At 33.5% G+C, this 14,565-nt stretch overlaps 1 protein-coding gene across 4 annotated transcripts in view; it reads left to right on the top strand.

Moving 5' to 3' along the window:
- FSTL5 (follistatin like 5) overlaps nt 1–14,565 on the top strand; it is a 680,376-nt gene that overhangs the window by 329,936 nt on the left and 335,875 nt on the right. The window lies entirely within an intron of this gene.

The raw sequence follows: 14,565 nt of genomic DNA, 5'->3' as shown, positions 1-14,565 counted from the left end.
AAACAACACAACACAACACTTGAACACAAGTTGCCAAACTTGAGTGTTCATCTGAATCACCTGAAGTGCTTGTTAAAGCACAAATGCTTTGGTCATACACCTAGAGTTTCTGATTCATTAAGTACTGATTGGGGCTGAGAATTTGCAATTGAGCTATAATGTGAGACCACTGGTGCAGACTAACAGTACCTTTTAAAAATGCCTTCAATTGCTGTATTCCCATGAATGCTAAGTACTTTTTAAATTATTATGACCATCTTTTTAAAAATTTTTAACCCTTGACAAAATTCTAACTAGCAAAATATCTCTATTAGTTTTTGGGTTGATAAAGTTTTGATTTTAAGACTATTTTTCTTTTCCATTTTTTAGATGTTACCATATTTCATAGACTAGAAAAGTTATTTGTGAAACAGGAGGCTGTAGTCAAGTTTGTTAATTATAATTATCTAAGGTTGATCACTATCACTGGGCAGACTATAAAGTGGCAGACTTTTAGCCAACTACCTGAAATTCAAATTCCAGCTCTACCATTTCTTAAATCTGTCACTCTGATGAAATTAGTTAACTTCCATGTACCATGGTTTCCTGATCTAAAAGAGGAAAATAATACTAGCATCTATCCCATTATGTAGTTTTATTATCATATAGATTTATATATGTGCATATATACATATATATGGCATTTAAAAATATACACAGTGAGGGATATATGAGTTTGAGCTTTTATTTGATGATGAGATTATGCTTTGCATAATGTAAAATCTTTTGCTTGGAGGGTTTATTGACTGATAATATATAATAGGCATAACCATCAAGAGTCAAAATGAAATTCAAATCTCAGCTTAACATGTTTTGCACTGCTTTTATATTTTTAATTTAACTATAATATTCCTGGAAGCTTATAACTGAAGTATTTCCAATAGAAAAACCTTCAAAAATACCATATTAGTAAAGCAACAAATAGGCTTTGCTACTTATGAGAAAAGTAATTTCCTGTTCTTGAGAGTGCTGCATTCATTAAAAAATGTATTTGAAACTATTTAATAAACACAGTACATATAAAACAGCATATAGAGTCCACCTTTTGATTTAAAGTCCAATTTTTCTAATAGTGCTCCATGTACTTTATAATTGAAATATAATCATCAGAATGGATCGGTTGTTTGGCTGAATATTTACTTCAGTTTCTAATTTTGGAAAACACGTGTCATTTTCCTGCTAGAATAGCTAATAGTGCCAGTGTGGTAGAAAGTAGCATTTTACCTGATTAAAACCAAATTAACATAAACAAACTGTTCTAGGAAAATTAAGTGCTATGCTGAATATCATTAAGCAGTTCCCAGAATGTTATAGTGCCTAATTTTTAATAATTTAATATGTGTATGGACATTTAAACAATTTGAGTAAAACATAATGCTTACTATGCAGCTTCAGTATGCTTTTTGTACCGTGACCCTGCTGAATAGACAGTATGAAATCTTTGCTAAAAGAAGTAGAGCAGCCAATGAAAAGTCAGCTCTCAGAAATTTCAAAGTATCCAGAGTAACTACACTAGAAATGAAGAGTTAGCGGCTTGTCCGAAGGACTGTGTCACATGTTTCTGTTTGGACTTAATATAGAAAGAAATGGTGAGCCATTTAAAGGTTTAAAGCAGAAAAGACATCTGAAAATATTAATTTATAGGTTACTTTAACAGTAATTAGATTGAAGTTGACAAGGTTGAAAGCAAAGAAAGTTAAAAGTTAGGCAGTTAGGAAAGGAATGCAAGATTCAGATGAATGATAAAGGAGTTCTGAGTTAAGTTACCTACTGTTAGTAGGGATAGAGAAATACAACAGACATTAAGAAGCCAGGATGAAAGAAAGCCAACTGAGATTAAGCATTTATCTCCTTACCTCCTTAAGACTGATAAAGTGAGTGAAAAGCATAATGCCATAAAAGATTTGGGCCATTAATGAAAAGAATTTGAAATTTCTCAGACACAGAAAAGGATAAAAAATATTTCTACAGTAAACATGTATGATAAGGTACCCAGGGCAAACACTAAAATAAGGGAAAAAAGTATATAAATTCGAAGTCTGTAACAGGAAAACAATGAAATAAAAACAGAACAAATAAACACAATATATCCAAAAAGAAAACATACCATAAAAGACAATAGGGAGCACAAAGAAAAGTTATAGAAATAACTCCAAAGATATCAATTATTCTTATTTTCTTAGTCCATTCAAGCTGCTGTAACAAAATATCACAGACTTAGAGGCTTATAATCAACAAACATTTATTTCCTACGTTCTAGAAGCTGGAAATTTCAAGATGTGGGCATCAGCAAGTTCAATGTTTGGTGAGGGCTTCCTGGTCATAAACAGCTGTCTTTTCACTATGTCCTCACGTGCCAGACAGCATCAGGGAGCTCTCTGGGGCCTCTTTTATAAGAGTACTAATCCCATTTATGAGGATTCCGCCCTCATGACCTAATACTTCCCAAATGCCCCACCTCCTAATACCATCACATGGGACATTAGGATTTCAACATATTAATTTCCAAGTGACACCTTCAGACATATCAATAATGAATATAAGTGGACTAATCCAATCAGTTTTAAAAAAGAATATCATATTTTTTAAATCCATTTACATAAGATTAAGTTAACATAATTTATATGCTAGCAATACCGTTATCATGTCTTCTTACCCCACACCACACTCCCCAATTATACATATATAAATCTTATAAATGATACGCATATAGTAGGAGAATAGAAAAAGGTGCAACATTTACATAGTAGTATTTGATTTATTTTATGACAAATAATTGAAATTTTATTATGTATAAATCTAATTCAAGAATCTATAGATGATACGGAAATGAATCATAAATGGTCCTTACCCTCAGCATATCATAGTCCAAAAGAAGGGGAAAAAAGGCATGGCTAAAAAATAAAAGGTAAATTGAGAGAAAGAAAGAGAAAATAAATATGATTCAGATAAAGCACTACAGATGTCTAAAGGGAGAAATAAAAATAGGCTCCAGCTAGGGCTTCTATAATTCTTCTTGAAGGACTGGGGACACTGCCTAGGTTGCCCTTAAACTGGGCATTAAAAGTGGATGAGACTTGGAATGCAATTCATTGATAAAAGTGTATTTTTCTTCAGCTCCACTAATTTAATTCAGATTTACAATTACTGCAATAGAAACAACTTATGAGTCCTAAATGCTCGAGGCATTGTTCCATTGCATAATCTAATAGGCCTATGTGCATGAAGAAGCAACTGTGAGATTATGGTCTAAATTTAGCACCCGAACTAGTGTCAAGTTTCAGTTTTTCCCCTAATAGGGATGTGATTTTAATTTATTTAAGCTCGGAAACAGTGGCTCACCACCTTGGCTGCACATGTGAATCACCCAATGTGCTTTTAAAAAACACTGATGCCCACACCTCACCACCAATCAATTAAATCAGAACTTCTCATAATGAGGCCCAGGCATCAGTTGTGTTAATGCTCCTCAAATGACTGTAATGTGAAACACAGGTGAAGAACTACTGCTTCTGAGAGTCCCATTTCCTCATTCAGTATAACTAAAAAGCAAGTTTAAGCTGTACCAAAAATACTCTTTGGGGTCGAATTGCCTGTGTGTCTAGCATTCCTGACCATGCTCACTAGGTAAATGATAGCTCTGTCTTATGTTCAGCAATTAATACAACACCAAATTTACCCTGATTGTATTTGACAAAATGTTTTCACCTGAAACAACCAAGAGGTTATATCAATAGAAGTCCAAGGTCTAGTCAACTCTTTTATGACAGTAGAGAAAAATCAGTGACTTTGCTGGGATGTATGTGATACAGAAGCCTTCCTCCATTCTGACACTATGCCTAGAATTTACATAAAATGTTAATTTCTCACATATTATTTGAAATACATTTATATGACAAACATTAGAGGATCTCTTAAATTGAGATAACAAAAAATTGCTACTTTTAAATTCATAATTGAATATGGCTATACCCACGTTTTTTCTCTGATTCCCAAGAAGTCTATACTTAAACCTTTTTTTTGTTTTTAAATTGAAGTATAGTTGGTTTACAATGTTGTGTTATTTTCTGTTATACAGGAAAGTGATTCAGTTATATATATATAGATGCATATATACATGTATTATGCATGTCTATATACATATTCTTTCCCATTATGGTTTATTATAGGGTATTGAATTAATTCCCTGTGCTATACAGTAGGAACTTGCTGTTTATCTAGTTTAGGTATAGTAGTTTGTATCTGCTAATCACAAACTCCTAATTTATCCCTACCCCACCCCCTTTCCCCTTTGGTAACCATAAGTTTGTTCTCTATGTCTGTGAGTCTGTTTCTGTTTCATAAAAAGGTTCATTTGTGACATATTTTAGATTCCACGTGTAAGTGATATCATACGTATATTTAAATGTTAAGAACAGCAACAAAAAAACACTCGTGATGTTAATGCATTTTATACTGATATCTATCTATGCTATACCATTATTTTATAGATCAGTGGCCAAAAAATTATGGCCCAAAGCCTGCTTTTTTAAACAAAATTTTATAGGAACATAGCCACGACCACTTGTTCACGTATGCTTGTGTCTGCCTTTACAGTATAACCCATTGCTATATAACACTGTGACAGAGAGGGGATGGACCAGAAAGCCTAACATATTTACTCTGTGGCCCTTTAGAGGAAAATTTGTCCAAACCTGCTATAGATTGATTTTTTAAAATCTATTACTTAAAATAATTTGTGATTACTAATTCTCTCAAATTACTCTTTGACAATTCCTTGCAATAAACAAAGAAAGAAGAAAAAGTTATTTGTGAAATGTTTATTCCTCAGTGCAGTATAATCTCCCTCATTTCCCTCCTCCATATTTTCTGTTTGTTTGTTTTTCCTCCTGTGATACACTTTTCCCATCTTCCTTGGTCTATTTAAAAAGCTGTACCTCCTTGGACTTTTAAAATGATTGTTGTATTTCCACAAATCAAGTGTCAAATATTTCTTTGCTTCCCTGAGAGCAAGTCTGGGAAAAATCATTTAAGGATTATTTGAAGGGAGAAGACTCAAATCAACAGAATATGAAATGAAAAAGGAGAAGTAATAACTGATGCTCCAGAAATACAAAGGATCATGAGAGACTACTACAAGCAACTATATAGCAATAAAATGGACAACCTGTAAGAAAAGGACACATTTTTAGAAAAGTACAACCTTCCAAGCCTGAACCAGGAAGAAAGAGAAAATATGAACAGACCAATCACAAGCACTGAAATTGAAACTGTGATTAAAAATCTTCCAACAAACAAAACCAAGGACCAGATGACTTCATAGGTAAATTCTGTCAAACATTAGAGAAGAGATAACACCTATCCTTCTCAAACTCTTGCAAAATATAACAGAGGGAGGAACACTCCCAAACTCATTCTACGAGGCCACCATCACTCGGATACCAAAACCAGACAAGGATGTCACAAAGAAAGAAAACTACAGACCAATATCACTGATGAACATAGATACAAAAATCCTCAACAGAATACTAGGAAACAGAATCCAGCAGCACATTAAATGGATCATACACCATGATCAAGTGGGGTTTATTCCAGGAATGCAAGGATTCTTCAGTAAACGCGAATCAATCAATGTGATACACCATATTAACAAACTGAAGGTTAAAAACCATATGATAATCTCAATAGATGCAGAAAAAGCTTTTGACAAACTTCAACACCCATTTATGATAAAAACTCTCCAGAAAGTGGGCACAGAGGGAACCTACCTCAACATAATAAAGGCCATATATGACAAACCCACAGCCAACATCATTCTCAATGGTGAAAAAAATGAAACCATTTCCTCTAAGATCACGAATGAGACAGGGGTGCCCACTCTCACCACTATTATTCAACATTGTTTTGGAGGTTATAGCCATGGCAATCAGAGAAGAAAAATAAATTAACAGAATCCAAATCAGAAAAGAAGAAGTAAAACTGTCACTGTTTGCAGGTGACATGATACTATACCTAGAGAATCCTAAGCATGCTACCAGAAAACTACTAGAGCTAATCAATGAATTTGGTAAAGTAGCAGGATACAATACTAATGCACAGAAATGTCTCATATTCCTACACACAAACGATGAAAAATATGAAGGAGAAAATAAGGAAACACTCCCATTTACCATTGCAACAAAAAGAATAAAATACCTAGGAATAAACCTACCTAAGGAGACAAAAGACCTGTATGCAGAAAACTATAAGACACTGTTGAAAGAAATCAAATCCGATACAAACATATGAACAGATATACCATGTTCTTGGTTTGGAAGAATCAACATTGTGAAAATGACTATACTACCCAAAGCAATCCACAGATTCAATGCAATCCTTATCAAACTACCAATGGAATTTTTCACAGAACTAGAACAAAAAATTTCATAATTTGTATGGAAACACAAAAGACCCCAAAGAGCCAAAGCAATCTTGAGAAAGAAAAATGGAGCTGGAGGAATCAGGCTTCCGGACTTCAGACTATACTACAAAGCTACAGTAATCAAGACATAGTGGAGAAAAGGGAACCCTGTTGCACTATTGGTGGGAATGTAAATTGATACAGCCACTATGGAGAACAGTATGGAGGTTCCTTAAAAAACTAAAAATAGAAATACCATATGACCCAGGAATCCCACTACTGGGCATATACCCTGAGAAAACCATAATTCAAAAAGTGACATGTACCACACTTTTCATTTCAGCACTATTTACAGTAGCCAGGACATGGAAGCGACATAAGTGTCCATCGACAGATGAATGGATAAAGAAGATGTGGCACATATATACAATGGAATATTACTCAGCCATAAAAAGAAATGAAATTGAACTATTTGTAATGAGGTGGATGGACCTAGAGTCTGTCATACAGAGTGAAGTAAGTCAGAAAGAAAAATCAAATACTATATGCTAACACATATAAATGGGATCTAAAAAAATATGGTTCTAATACACCTAAGGGCAGGACAGGAATAAAGACAGAAACATAGAGAATGACTTGAGGACACGGGGAGGGGAGGGTAAGCTAAGATGAAGTGAGAGAATAGCATTGACATATATACACTAGCGAATGTAAAATAGTTAGTGGGAAGCAGCTGCATAGCACAGAGACATCAGCTTGGTGCTTTGTAACCCCCTAGAGGGGTAGGATAGGGAGGGTGGGAGGGAGACACAAGAGGGAGGTCATATGGGGATATATGTATACATATAGCTGATTCACTTTGTTATACAGCAGCAACTAACACAACATTATAAAGCAATTATACTCCAATAAAGATGTAAAAAATAAAAGGATGAATTGAAAGTTCATCAACATAAGATAGAAATTCAGGTCATACCTCACATAACTTTTTATTTAGTCTCTCAACCTCGCTGAATTCCAAAAAGATAGAACTGTGCTAGAGACCTGGTCCTGAATCAAGTATTGGGTATCAGCCCAAATCCTGTCTGTTCTTTGGGGTGCCAAGGCCCGGTAAGAACAGGAATCAGTCAGTGGTATCAGGGGTAGTAGCTCCAGAAAGTTGGTATAAAATGTATGCTATGAATGAGAAAAATGAAAAATATGAAAAGAGCCTGCTCTTATGTAGAGTTGTTATTGACTAAATAATGATACCATTTGCTTTTAACTATGTCTTTTGTTTTCTTGTCTATCAGATATTTTTTTCTCTAAGAAGATATCTATTAATAGTAGTATTTTCATGGTACTTTTATCATTATTTTAAATATTATTGTCTGATCTCTTTACATGATATATGAAACACTATAATAATGTAATGCATATAATGGTGTAAAAAAATAGAGGCTTGTTCATGAAAAAGGGCTTTGTTAGAATTTATAATAGAATGCTTAACTTACTCAAAGTGAAATACAAAAATGATGCCCAGTACAAAACGATAGAGGCGAGGTTGCCATCAGCTGTCCAGGGCATAAAGGCACTGGGCCAAGGCAATGAGTGAGGCTGAAATTAAAACTACATCTCACTTTTCAAGCCAGGCACCCTAGGTGGGGTATATTCACCAAGAAGAGCTTTCTTCTGTCTATGAAGTGTTGTATTCACCAGCTTTTTCCTCTTTCCACAAAGGCAATATTTGCTTGCTAAGTTTGGTATCCAGAGTTTTGTCCACCTAGCTGAGTGCTTTTCTTAATTCACTAGAAGGTGCAGTAAAGTCTAAAGGACCTTGTTAGAAGTGCATAGTAATTGGAAATTCTTTTGAATCTAACCAATCAAAATTTCGTGTCTTTAGGAAATAATAGACATGATATTTTTGCATTATTTCAGTATACCAAAATAAAAAATTATATTATTTTCTCCTTAAAAGGATGTTTTAATGATTAAAAACAATAAAAGAACTATTTATTTAGAGTAAACTGGTAGAATAAGTATAGGAGGTTTACTTTAGAAAGGTCGAGTTAATTCAGTTAGTGAGTTCTATTTTTTTTAAAGCTTATTTTGTGTAGTAATAAAGAATCGAAAAATTAAAACTGAAAGGTGTTCTATAAGTTTTCTATTTACAATATCTTTTCTTGTTACATTCTTTGTTTATATTGCAGGAAGTATATTTAAATTTGCCTATATATAGTCACTTATGTATTATATAAGTGATATATAATCACTTATATCTTAAACAATCACAAGAACTTTGAGCTTGTATTAATCCTTTTTTTTCTTCTAAGAAAAATGAATCAGATATCTAGAATGTTAAAGGATACTTTTTCAAGGTAAAATCATGAATTTCTTACAAATATAAATTTAACATGTTAGATATTTAATTAACTCATTATTTAAGAGGGAACTAGGCAGATTTATAATCAGTTCAAAGACGTCAAAGAGCCATACATTTATATGCTGTAAACAATTGTGGAAATGAAATTACGAATAGACGTAAACCTGTCCTTTTCCACCTAAAAGGGAATAGAAATCAATTGAATCTTTTCCAGACAAAATTCATTTGCAAGTCCATAGGCAAGAATTATTTTCCATTGGTATCAGTTATCTGCAATTTACTAGGTAGTAAAATATTTCAAAGGCAATGAAAGGCTAAAGTCATATAACCCAGAAAGTCATGCTATAAATAATGAGTAATTTTCCATTGGAAACACCTAATAATGTCTTTGTTTATTCCAAACTTATTTACCAAACTATACTAGAAATCAGTATATGGCCTAAATGACATTCAAATCACAAGTGAAAATCTTTAGACACAAATTACATAAGCTATGGTCATTATTTTAATTATGAAGCCAAGAAGAAATAAATTTAATTGGAGAGAATACAATATCACTAAACCATTTTATATTTTTAAATTATAAAACACTAAACCATTTTATATTTTGTATTATATACACAAACATACAAATATAGGCATATGAACATTAACGTATGTTATCTTCAAAGAGAGGATGTTTTTTATGTCCATTGCTCATAACCGGTAACTCAACCAAGAAATTAAATAAATATGAATTTTGGAGTGTATGTAAAGGCAAAATCTTGGTTTTCGTCTTTCCTCAGAAACTAGAAAGCTAGACATCGTTTTAAAATGTGTTTATTAAGTAATTCCACAACTCACTTGTGAAAATGAATGACTTTAAAAACAAGGGGTTTGTCATTCATTTTCATCTGAAAAAATTCATGGAAAGGACAAATACTTAAGTCATTCTCTTCTGCTATTTATTCATAAGGTGAAAATTGGGAATTTTGCATCTCTCTATTGACTTTAGAAATTTCACACATTTTAATGAATTTTTTTATGTAAACGTATTCAAAACTCATATGCCTTTAGGTTGTAGCAAAATTAACTTAAGAAAGTCAATTTGATGAAAAAGCAACTTTTCGTTACATAACATTATCTTAGACTTTGATAAAACAACCCATAGCCTTTTTGTGAACATAAGTCAATACTATATCAAAGGAATATATCTCTACACCACTGTTCTTATTCATATTAATATAACCACAGATTTTGTTTTATTTACACACACACACACATCCATGCATATGGTAAAAATCAAGATGTCAGCTGGATTTCACAGAAAACTTTTGCATTTCAGAGAAAGGCAACATCCCTTGTCCTCATATTCTTCTGATTTGCAGCAGTTATGAAATGGAGCAGGACCCTGTGATCCTTGTCCCCCACGTCCTCAGCCTGCCTTTTGTCTGTAGAAATCTTTTAGCCAAAGAATAAGTTTAATAAGAGAAGTGAGAAAAAGCAGAACAAAGGAAAACAGTCAAACGAGACCAAATAATAATAACAGTTCAGTCGTTAAGCAAAGTCAAGGACTTTTAGTTCCTCCTCAAGGGCTACAGATAATATTCTGAGCCATATCCTGTGAGCTGTGTTGTAGATACTGGAACCCCCGCCAGGTAAAAGAATTTAACTACATGATGACCAGGCTGTAGCCATGACATAAGCTGCCACAATGCCAAGAACTGGCCTCAAAGAAACGGTAACAAACCAACCCTGGAACTAAAGACTAAACTGTACTTAAGACCATCAAGATGACAAGGTGACACTGGTCAGACTGCTGCAGCACCAATTTCAAGATGACCATCAGAGCTGACTGTGCTCTTTCCGCATGTAGCCCCATCCCTCCATCTATAAAATCTCTCACCCACTGCTTTTCAGTGGGGGTGAGTTGGCCTTTGGACAGGAGTCCTCCCCACTGCATTGCTTGCCTCCAAAATGAAGCACACTTTCCTTTTCACCAGCCTTGCCTTTTTAATTGCTTTTGAGCAGTGAGCAGCCAGACCCCCACATTCAATTACAGTTAGCTGATATTTTTCCCTTTTCAAGGAATGGGCCTTAGGATATAAAGATGTGTGATAAATCTATCTTCATTCCTTCTTCCACCAAACTAGACATTTTTGTAGTCTCTTTTTAAGTCAGCAGTGTCTTAATACTCCTTAAAAATGCACACTGTCATGTTTTGACCAGGAACATCTTTACTTCACATTTACACATGCCCTCCCTTAACAGTCAGACTTCAGCTTCCATGCATTCACCAATGACACAAAGCCAATTCATCAAACCGTTCCTTTCTTCTTAGACTACAGAGCTTCTTAACTGACTATGTTTTCTTTTCCCTCACTGAGGCCTCTACCAGCATCTCATAATTACCTCAAATTCATCTCATTTACAAGCTAATTCCCCCAACTCTTGAGGGTGTAGCTACTTCCTGCAGTTGTCTCCGAGTTACTTCAAGATTTTTTTGTTTTTTATTTTTCACCTAATGCTTTAACAACAGGGAAACCAGTTCCCTATATTGTCTCCTGTTTGAAATATCTAGTTTGGTTTTGCTTTTTGACTGGACTCTGTCTGACATAACAGGTCAATCGATTATTTGAACTCCTTCCAGTTTATGGGCTAAAAATCACACAGTGATCCAGTGTTATAAATTATTTTTAAATTGGTAATTAGCTGACAATTTGATTAGGTTCTGCATCAGTTCTCCATTTTTTTTTTCTTTTTGAAAGCCAATAATTTAGAGGGCTGGGGAAAACACTCAACTTACCAAAGTACCTGTTATTCAGTCTCTAGGACTATTCATTTTCTCAATTTCTGGGAGGCTTTCAAAATATATTTTATCAAGACTGATTAAATGGCTATTAATTATAGTTGTTACTAGTGCTACCTTATTTATTATACATGTTCAAAAGCATTGGGAACTATTATTAATTTCAATACACCTTTGCCACTACCATATTTTGGATAAAATGCTTTTATCATATCATGTACTCTCAATATAATTTTCACCTTAATGAACAAAATTAAGCTATAAATTTATGGAAAATGTTTGCCGTTGACCTAACTAGGAAGTCATCAACTGCCCATGAATCAAATCTGACCTATTTTCTGTCAGAAATATGACTGTTTTTCAGTTTTTGTTGGTGAAAAACTTGTTTTCAAATTTTTTTCTATTATTAACATCAGGAAATGTTTGTTTTCTCTAATATGTGGAATATTTACTATGTTTTGTTGAAAATATCTCCAAAGAACTATAATGAAAGAATGAAATTGCTCTATCTTTAAAAAAAGATTAATTTATCATTTCCCCTATATTTATTTACTCACTGTCTCATAAACCTAATACAGAAGACACACACAGTGTATACTTAATGTAGAAACTTTCCAGTATTAATTACCCCATGTCCTCCTATTCACATCCCTTATATCATTTGTCCTCCGCCTTTGCTATCTCTTATAAATCTTTGGTCAAGGTCATGATGAGCTATTGTTAAACATGATGCATACCCATAAGAAAGTGTAGGACTAAATAAATATTTGTTATTTATTGTGTGTGACTATGTGTAAATTAAAATAAAATGTCAAATAGTATCATATTTCGATGAATATGTACCACTGAGGAATTGAACAGATAACATTTATAGTCTTCCAGAAAACAAAACAATAGATGTTGCATGTAGGCAATATATGACCAAATGTTCTTAATATATAGTATTTTATGTTATTGCAATTTCAGACAAAACTAGGGGTCCACTTTGGAAATATTCCATAGAATCATTATATAGTAGAGAATGGCAGTCCAGTTGAAGAAGTCTTCTGACTATGACTGAACTATTTAACTGCTGCTACCAGGACTCTTGAGAGCATTGGATGATCCTTTTATACAGAGAGACACAAATTGGTAGAATCATTTGTGTTTATTTGGTTGGTTTGGGGTCAATGAGGAGGCAGTTAGCGCTAGCATCCATGCTATGACCAATTGAAATGTGAAATATCAAAGGATTCTCATTGGACGATGTCTCCTGAAGGTCAGCTGTTCTTAAAAGAAATAATGACAACACATAGTGACTACCCCAGGGACATGGTTTTTTACGGGTTACATTTATTCAAATAAATTATTTGTACATGATCATTGTATCAAGATAAAAAATCCAATAAAGTGATATTGCCCCCCACACATGCAATACATACAAAAGATCTCTTCCCAAATCCAAGCTATTAATTGTTACATATACTAACCCACTTCAGCGTTGAGCCTGTATGAAAGTATTTATCATAAAACAAAAGAACAACAATACTATAAATGTTACTGTTGTGATGTTTAGTGTATAATGGTATTTGAATATTTACTGTTGCTTAGAATTAGGTGTACTTTGGAAAGAATATTTCTTTATGTTAAATTTAACAGGATAAAGACATAGCTGGGGGTTGATGCCCATTCATGACTATTATCTCTTTTGTTTGCTTGATGGAAAATAATGAATAGGCTATATAGAAAATATATAAAGTAGAAACCATAGAAGAAATCCTGTTTTTTACTATCATTTTTGTATTTTTTGTGATAAATAAGACAAAGAGTAACCGAGATATTCTGAGACAAGACATATATGAACTCTTGACTGAATAAGATATTCAGTGACCAGAAAAAGACATATGCTTATGCTCATAACTTGGAAACTTAACACCAAACTATAAACTTCAGGAAGAAAGTAACTCAACCTCAACCTTCTACTGTATATAAATGTAGCATTAAACCTGATGCTTATAGAAGGTACTATATTCCTGTAAGAGTATATTTCTGGGTTTGCTCCACACCAAGGCACTATGCTTACTGGCTGCTTGATCTACATTTCCCATCTAGAAGTATTACAGTGTTTCTCTATCATTGTGGTTTATCAAGTTTGCCTGTTAATATCTCCATTTGATTCATATTTTTGAAGTTATGTTGTTTAGACAGGCTTGGAGAGTCATTTCTATCAATGTTATGCAGCATTCCTAATGATTGTTGGGGAAATTAAAAATCCTACCAACCAAAAGACCTCTCTCTCTCTCAGTGTAGCAGAGAAAAGACACATGATTTATTATTGAATATGTGTATTCATATACATGAATATGTGTATGCAGGCAGTCCTCAGAAAACTGTAAATTCTTGACAGAATTTCACACAAATTTGTAGAGTAACATAAAAGAAAGAACACTTAAAGCTTCTCTATCTTCTCAAGAGACAAGTAGATGCAACTTGTGAGTCCTGTGTACCTCATGAGAAATGTCTGAGTTAACTAGTATGATGCGCTTACAATTGTTGGGTTAGAATTTTCTTAATCTTTCATGTAAAGTCAAATGTCAAGCCTGTTATTGGGCTTATTATGTTTCAAGGAGATGGTATAGTAATTGTACTTACTTCACAGGATCCTTTTAAAGATTAAATGAGCTATCTGTAAAATACTTAGAACAGTGCCAGCACACAATAATTGCTGTGTATATATTGGATTAAAATCATTATATGCCTATGGCTTCACAGATATGAATAGCATACCTTCTGTAAGGTCAATGCAAACAATACAATTTTCATTGAAAACCACATATTGGGTACTGTGATAAAATTATTGGACAAGATTATTTAGTGTTCAGAAGTACAAAGAGTCCTGCTCTTAATGGAGTTACATGAGTCTTAGGTTTTTTTTGTTGTTTTTTTTGTTTTTTTGCTTTAGAAGTCCAGTTACCTTGGAGTTTATTTAAACTAAGA

The sequence above is a fragment of the Orcinus orca genome, chromosome 4, assembly GCF_937001465.1.
Source record: "Orcinus orca chromosome 4, mOrcOrc1.1, whole genome shotgun sequence".
Taxonomy (NCBI): domain Eukaryota; kingdom Metazoa; phylum Chordata; class Mammalia; order Artiodactyla; family Delphinidae; genus Orcinus; species Orcinus orca.
The sequence above is the reverse complement of the archived record's forward strand: the minus strand, read 5'-3'. Positions and strand labels throughout refer to the sequence as shown.